At 35.6% G+C, this 9,128-nt stretch overlaps 1 pseudogene; it reads left to right on the top strand.

The window, feature by feature from the left end:
- Positions 1-2,666: 2,666 nt before the first annotated feature.
- LOC149161821 (2S seed storage-like protein pseudogene) lies at positions 2,667-6,187 on the top strand (annotated as a pseudogene).
- Positions 6,188-9,128: the final 2,941 nt, after the last annotated feature.

Genomic DNA, 9,128 nt, shown 5'->3' with positions numbered 1-9,128 from the left:
ATATATATTTTGGAAGAGTTGACACTCAAAATTTGGAAGAGTTAAAAAGCAACTAGGGAGGGTTGCAATGTGATCTTGCGCAGTCCTTTTGCACTTTGGGCTAGTTCTTACTAGTGTTAAGGGGGAATCCCTATGCAATCTAGAAATGAAGTATGAAACCTAAAGTCACTCAAAAAATTGATTCACCCTTCATAGCACTTAGAAAAAAATATTGAAGTAAAAAAGGAGATGTAATGAACAAATGAAATAAATATAAAATAATATTTTACCTTTATTTCCAAAGTTGCAAGTACTATAAAGCTTGGGGGATATTAGCTTCACTAGAAAGCACTCAGAGGGGTGTTAAACCAATTTCATGGCACCTTTTCACACTGATGTTTAAGGATGAATTCACATGAACAATATGGGAGAAATCTCTACCTTTCACTAAAAATTATTATCTCTCATTTTCACTCTAACAATAAAGTAGATGTGAAGATGAGAACTCTTATAAAAATCAACAATCAATAGTCAAATCTCCATTTCTCCTCGCTACCCATTATGTATTTATAGAAAATGGCTAGATGTTCTACACAAATATAATTGTTATCAATATTAGAATAAGGCTATCACATTCCAAAAATAAATTTCCTCCAAAGAGAGCACATGAACTAATGAAGGAGAAAATACTATGCTAAACCAACTTTCACCTATGATAAACTCCTCCAATCCATGTGCTCTAGCCTTTGAAGAAAATAACATGCATAAAAAGGGAAATTACTCTTAAGAAACCTCCTCAATCTCCACAAATAACTTGCCTAAACCATCTTTAACTTATAATATAATAAAAAATTTAAATAAGGAAACTTGCAAAGATACCATCTTCCTCAAGCCATGCACTCTCCTCTAGGAAAAAAATAACCAATATATTTGGGAGACTTCCAATAATTCCATCCTTAATCCATTTGATCTCCTCTTGGAGATCAAAATAACAAGTGTAAGCATGGAAAACCATTAATAAACCAATGAAGGCATGCTATTTAACTCAAGACTAAAACTAGTATGCATATTTTAACAAAATTCAACCAAGTCAATCTAGAAAATAGTTACTCCATTCATGAGAAAAATACATACCATAAGAGAGCTTCCATAAGAGAGCTTCTCAACTGTGGTGCTCCATCCTTTGTTGAAAATGGTAGTAAATAGAGTCCTAGTGTTACTAGGAGCATGGATCTCTAAAAATTGTAGGTGTCAAAATGGATCTAATGCTTGAAAAATAAAAAGATCTAATGCCTAAAAAAAGCCCTCAAAGTGCTCTAAAATTTTAAACATATATTACATGTCGTATTAGGTCTTCAAAGATATAATCATCCTGCCCAAAATAACATCCCCACACGGACCAAAATAGACCCAAAAAAATCATGGTCTTGGATTCAAAAAAAAAATGGAACCATGAACTAATAATCTCCATATTAGGTCCCCCAAAATATAATGCCCCTAGTGTTTTGACTACATTTTAAAAACAATTCATTTATTATTCATTTTATTTAAAAAAGAAAGGCTTAGAATTCACCTCAAATTCAAACCCTGTCTCCCTAGTGGGTGTCCCCGAAATTTCACACGCATATCCAATGCATAGGAAAACTGCTAAAAATAAAATCTTGGAAATTTGAATTGAAAACCCGCTAAACTAACATACGATGTGTTGTCCCCTGGGGCACTGATCTTTGAATAATGGTTGAAAAAGGTTAGAATAAATCTCTACAACAAGGTGCCTATATGGCCAAGGTACACCTTAACCATTGAAGTTGAATAAATCTCTACAACAAGGTGCCTATATGGCCAAGGTACACCTTAACCATTGAAGTTGAATGTACACCTTAACCATTGATGTTGAATGATAAACATTATAAGGTCGAGTTCATCTCGTATAATATTCGTGGATCATTTATGCCGACTGATTAACTCTATAGTATTGAGCTTGCCTCCAATATGGTCCACAAACATATATTGGAAAAAGGCATCTAAATTAACTGAAAACAAATATAGTATTTACAAAAAGCTTGCAAAATTGAAGATGAAATTCATGAAATATGTAAAAATAAATACATTTCCAAAATTGGATAAAGTGTTAGCTTATTAGTCCCTGCTTGGGACTAATAGCAATCGATTGATCGTTGACCATACATTAACCGGTCCTTTGACCAAAAAAATTTGTGCACTATCAAAGTTTAACCAAAGTTTATCTCTGCAAATATCGGTGTAAGAAATTTATAACCAAAGTTGCGAATTGGAGGTCTTATTGCACGCTTCACGTGCCCCGATGTTAAAATGATATCCGGTATAATAGCTTTATCCAAAGTTTCCAAGCATGAGGTTTTTCAAACTTTGGTTAAAAGTTTTTTTCCAATCCAGAATGTTTGCAACCATTCAATAAATGCGCATGAGGGTTTTCAAACTTTGGATACAGGTGAAATACGCGGTGATTGGAAACGGAGGCAGGCGTTCCATCTTTCTCTGGCTTCAGTTGGGACGTGGAGTGTGAGATGAGGCATGCGCTACATGTGTTCGTCTCGACTCTCGATCTCTTCTTCGTGTTGTTTTGTTCTGCACTTCTATTAGGATCCACGCCTCCATAAATACAGTATTAGGATCCACTTCGTCTTCCCACCTTGTCACTGCCGCTCCATATAACTGTCTATCCTTCAAGGTAAAGAAGAAAGAAAAGTAATGGGTGTCTTCTCCCCTCCGATCACTACGAGACTGGCTCTTAAATGGGTGAGCTTAGGCGTAACCCTTCTCTTCCTCCTTCAATGGGGCGCCCCAACTGTTGATGCACGTGAAGGCATGATGTATGGAGAGGGCTTGCAACAACAACGGTCCTGCGATCCGGGGCGACTGTCTCAGTGCCGCGACTATTTGCAAAGACGGAGAGAGCAGCCATCGGAGAGATGTTGCGAGGAATTGGAAAGAATGTCTCCACAATGCCGATGCCGAGCCATACAGCAAGTTCTCGATCAATCTCAATCGTATGATTCAACCATGGAGGACCTCTTCATGGATTCTGAGGCTGCACATAATCAGCGCCGCCGCCGCCGCGAATCGCGTGGAAGAGAAGAGGAGGAGGCAGAGGAGAGAGCCGCATACCTTCCAGAAACTTGCAACGTCCGCCAGCCTCCCCACCGTTGTGACGTTCAGCGCCGTTCTCGTAAGTCTTTCTATCGATTGATGAACGCTATTTAATATTAAACTCTAGTAATTAATTCCTGTAGCTGTATGTAGGATGCTGCTGTCATTATTCTGTGGACTAACACATTCTTTCATTTATTCACGATGTCATTTGTTATTGATGTTGATCCAACATCTAGTCTGCCACCTTCGCTGCTGTAAATTATATATATTTCTTCTTAAAACGGGCTAATCCATACTGACTGATGAATCTAATCCATGTGCTAATGGTGTGTGGACAGGCTATTTCGCAACGGGCAGCAGCTTTTAAGTGCGCAACGACCAGAAAATATAGATACTGTGTCTACGTAACTAAATAAACAAGGGAGTAACTTAAGCCGCTATGAAATTGTAGTTTTCCTGTTTGGAAGAGTCGTCTCATTTCATTTAATGCCCACCATTTATATGGTAGCCGGATGTGTTCCCTTTACTTAATAAAGGACTAATAAGCGACCAAATTCCAAATTCATTTTGTTTCCTTTCATGGTCACCATCAAAGCAGGTTCTCTCTTTTTTTTGACTACACGCTTAATGAACTCAAATACAATAATACAATATATGCTTTGAAGCAAAAAAGCGGAATTAGACTAATAGAATATCTAGTATCCAACTTCGCGTATCTCTCTTTCTTGATTATTCACTGCCAAGTAAAGTGTAAATCTTTTCATTAGAAAAATTGAAACCTGTTAAAATATCTTAATTACAATGAGAAAATACAAACATAACGAAATGCCTATGTAACACGAGTTACGAATGACTCTCGTTAAGACCTCAGAACAGCATCAAAAGGTGGATGCTGGGTTTTTGGGCAGTGTTTGCTTCTGGCTATACATCAAAAAAAAATGTACCGCGTGAACATAACCTATCGAGATTAGTGAGCATATAGGAAAGGAATAGACGAGACCTGGAATTTCAAATCCTTATTGCCAGTCAAAATCTTTGACTGATCGTTATAAATATTTTTTCTTTTCAATTTTCTTTACGATAGTTATAAATAAATTTAGATAATCTTTTTGTAATATAAATGTTCCCTTCCTTTTCTCTCTAATGCAAATTTGTAAAATATTCGTGGTCTTCTTTTCCTTCTGCCTACTGATGATGTTACAATGTATTAATTTCATAAAGGCTAACACAAATTTGTAAAATATTCGTTGTATTCTTTTCCTTAAGCCTGCTGATGTTACAATGTATTAATTTCATAAAGGCTAACATGATGATTGAATTATTCTCCATGCTTATTTATTTTTCTCCCGCATTGTCAACTTTCTCACTTTTCTTCATTGAGTCATCAATATCAATGATCCTCCCTTTAATTTTCTTCTCTTGAAAAAATATTAAAAACATCCTCCGCAAATATTTCAATTTTGAAATCTTTTTTCAATTTTTTTTTCTCTCTTTTCTTCATTGAGTCATCAATATCAATGATCCTCCCTTTAATTTTCTTCTTTTGAAAAATATTAAAAACATCCTCCGCAAATATTTCGATTTTGAAATCTTTTTTCAATTTTTTCTTTTCAATTATATCTAATTGGTTCTTCAAGTCTGTATTTGAAGTTCTCAATTTCCTATTTCAAGTTCTCAAATTTTCAATTTTCAGTTTTTAATCTGTATTCAATATTTATTTTTTCTTGAAATTTGGGTGTAATGTAACTATTCAAATTTTGTAATGTAACCATACAATTTTTACATTTCAAATTATTTTATGGTATTGGTATTTCAAGTCTGTATGCATAATTAAACTATACAATTTTTCAATTTTTGGTATTGGTATTTCAAGATCTCAGATTTTTATTTGAATCTGTATTTCAATATTTAATTTTTCATTGACACTAAACTTTCTGAAATACATGATATAGTTAAAAGTTTCGTTGTTCATTCTGAAATAAAAGTTAATGAATTCGTTGTTCATTCTAAAATACAAGAATTTGATATTCATAATGCAGAATTGATTTTTTAATTTTGTAACTTATTCCAAAAGTCTATTGAAAGCTCTTGAAAATACACATAATATCTAATTCTTTTAACTTCTCTGCATCACAGTCTCCAGCGTTTCTGAATAAAGACCTCGCGGGAAAGAGCTGTAGTTTCTCTGCGCTCTCTTCCAAGGACAGAATCAATAGTTCCCAAATTCTCCAGAGAACAAATTACACACTGAAGTTGTTTTATCCTAGAAAGCGTGACTGTTATGTGAATGAGCAAAGTTGGTTTAGATCTGAAACATGAGTGCTTAAAAGATTAAGTTTATGAAACGATCAATACCCCAAACATTCAACTTCTATAACATATTAAATTGATACAACAATATATGGAATAACTGGATTATTAAACTACATTTATTAAGATTTGTAATATAAAGATTTAAAATATTTAGTCTACATAAATAAAAACTACTTATTAAAAAATAACAAAAAAATTATATATCACAAATATTATATAAAATTTCCAAAATAAAAAAATATATATCTAATTCGCCATAATTACACTTATATAAAAATAAAAGTTCATCACTCTTTCTATTTCATTTGAAGAGTACACCCATGTTCATTTTGAAATATTAAATTATATAATTTGTATTTAATAATTAAACTTGTCCAACACACTGGGCGTTGTTTTATTACACATTCAAGTGAATTATGCGATTGTTTTCTCTCTTCTGGAATAAGATGCCTTTGTGATAGCCTTCTATGAACGCATTAAATTAATATGAAAATTGTATTTCCTTTGAAATTCGATTAAGTGAATTATGCGATTGTGTGATGCAGACAGCAAGATCTTTCAACGCCATGCACACAGCAAGATCTTTCAGGTAAGGTAGCAAGTTTGTTCGACGAAGGCAGGTTTTTAGCGAAACAGAAAGTTTAGACATGTTGCACAGAGCGTTTGTATTGTGTTGTTGTGGCAGACCCCGGCAGGGACTACCGGCTGCATGCAGCACTTGTTAGTCTCTGCCTTCAGCAGAACTATAGCGATCGCTCGATAGTTGAGCGAGCATTAATTTATCCTTTGACTAATGTTTTTTTGCTTTCTGGCATTTTAGCCAAAGTTTAATTCTCGCGATTTCATTCCTCGAAATTTTAAGCAAAGTTTTTGGGTCAGAAAACATTCGATCTTTTATTACAACCTTCACGTGGTCCGATGCAGGAATATTGTGGCAATATCATTTTATCCAAAGTTTGCTGGTTGAGGCAACATTTGCTTATATCTAAAGTTTTGTATCAAAATACTCTGAAGGCTATATTCCCCAGTTTTAGACACCTACTGCCACCATTCGCCACACTTCCCCACCGCTTCACTATTCGAATTCCCCAACATCGGACACCTACTACCACTCTCGCCAAATCTGCAATTTTTTTTACATTATTATACCTTTCACTAACACATCATTTAAGTAGTCCTAGTTTAAGAACTAGATTGTAGTGCTTACATTACAGATCCAGGAGCTTAGAACAAGTATGGTTATGGTGACCTCACTGTAAAGTAGTATGGTGTTCTCAGTGTGAAGTAGAGGGGCATCATGCTAATGAATTCCCTTTGATTTGAGGTGGGGTTCCCTTTGCTTTGAGGTGGTGGTGGAGTTCAGTAGGGCCATCAAGCAAGAGATTTTCAGAGTGGAGTTCTGCAGGGCCCTGCAATCCACCCTTTCCAAAGTGGAGTTGATCAGGGTGCGAGAAACTAAATAAAAAAGGAAGGTGTTGTTTGAGGCAAGAGACAAGGTCAATCTTTGCCAGATACTTACAACAAGAAGTCATCCTAATAAAGACATGGCAGGAAAAAGCTAACCATGCAACCATGGATGAAGCAGAGGAAGCAAAGTTAGCGTATTAAAGCAATATGAGGACATATATGGTTGTAGGTTAATAGACTTGTTTTTGGTGCTTCGAGCGTGGGCTAGTTTCACTTAGGGAAAGTAACAATGATCTAAAATTACATATTTACATAGTTATTAACATAGATTTATTATAAGTTTGAAACTTGTAGAAATTCGAGAGGGATAATCAACTTGGGAAATGGGCCATTCTTGACTGCTTTCTGGCTTATTCTTGACTGATTTATGGCCATATTTGCTCCACCGATAACCATCTTCCAAATGATGGACATCACTTTGGTCATGAAAGAAAATATAAGCCAGAGATTCTTCCTCTAACCACTTAAGACAATGATTCTTCCTTTGACCTCCCTTCCTAGGTTAGCTCCTGTACAAATACAATTAGTTTGGTTTGTTAGCTCTTGTACAAATACAATTAGTTTGGTTTGTTAGCATACACTCTGGGGCCTACAAAGCCTCCCCACAAACCCTTTCATTGTGAATTATTTTGTGAATGTTGTTGGAATAAAGGAAAATTAACTTGCATAATTTACAAAAATTACCTTTGCTTAATTTGTAGAACTCACTAATTTTTAACTTCTGTTTCTATAACTTTGTACTTATATTTTCGTAGGGTGTTTCAATTTTTGACAGACCTAATTTGATTCTTGCACTAGATTAGTATATCTCGCAAAAGCCTCATTGAAAATCCTCTACTTCTACTGGATAAGGGATTGAACAACTATAGAAAATGCCTGCTTCTACTCGATAGGGGATCCTGCAGAAAATGTCCATGCTGCATGTTTAGACAGGGAATTAAACTACTTGAAATCATATTAATGTAGGCAATAAAAGACCTATGTTTTAATCTGCCTATTTCAATTCAGAGCAACCACGCTGGTTGTCTGTGGAACTACACAATAAACGACCTATGTTTTAATCTTCCTATTGCAATTCAAATCGACCAGGCTGGTTGTCTGTGGAACTACACAATTTAAGCCGCAGAGCATGATGGCCACATATTAAAGCATGCAATCTAGGTGGCCAAGGATGGCCCACACCCTGGTCAACTCACTGGGAAATTCATGACTTAAAATAATAAATATAATATCTAATTTTAAAAATAAATTCTAGCTTCCATTTGCTCAGTTCCATTAGACACAGATACAAATCCAAATGTGTAACCTATGTACTGCTTTGTTGTAAAGTTGTTATCTATTTGAAGATGCCATCAGCGTGGTGATTATGATGCTCTATGAGTTAGTGATTCCTGAACTAAAAGCTAGACTTTGTACAATAAACAACAAAAGAATTACCTAGGCCTCATCTTTTAAGGTATTAAGCCCAAAAATATCTATAGGGAAGACTAGGTTATTGAGCCTGAGGCAGAACAAAAGAATTACCCGGACCTCATCTTTTACGGTATTAAGCCCAAAATTCTCTCTAGGGAAGGCTAGGTTGTTGAGCCTGAGGCAGAAACTGAAGCAATAGGCTAGCAACCTTACAACATCTTCTATATGTTTCAGAGTTCAGAGAATTGCACTCTCTCCCTCATATTCCCAGGCTCTGTCGCAACTGCAGGTTCAGGGAAGGCATTAAACTCCCTCAAACCGGATTAATAAAGACATTAAACTACCTGCCTGTGTTTTAATCTGCCCATTGCAATTCAGAGTGACACGATTGAGGTTGATTTGTCTACAAAACTACACAATTTAAGGATGTATTAGATGATAATCATCCAATCTCCATGACCACCGAGTAAAGCATGTCATCCACATGATCGACTATGGCCAACCCACTGGTCAATACATAAAAATGCTATACAATACACTAATGCACAGTTAGCGATACAATATGGAGTTAAAGCAAAAATAAAGCACATGAATGTTAGGTAAACTTGACTCGGGATAGAGTCAAAGTTGACCAGGTTAAACAATGATGGTTTTGGGGCACATGGTATTGTGCACTCATAGTATTCTGCCCGTAGTATTACATGTAATGGAGCTTATAAAAGGTTGGAAGGACTTCATTGTAATCTAAGACCTGGAGGTGAGCGGTGAAGGCTCACTTGGTCGGGTTGGCCAGGGTTTTGGCCAAGGATAATGAAATTTCATTA

This window comes from Pinus tabuliformis, chromosome 5_2, assembly GCF_031772625.1.
Source record: "Pinus tabuliformis cultivar Carrire ecotype Pingquan chromosome 5_2, CPIR1, whole genome shotgun sequence".
NCBI lineage: Eukaryota > Viridiplantae > Streptophyta > Pinopsida > Pinales > Pinaceae > Pinus > Pinus tabuliformis.
The sequence above is the reverse complement of the archived record's forward strand: the minus strand, read 5'-3'. Positions and strand labels throughout refer to the sequence as shown.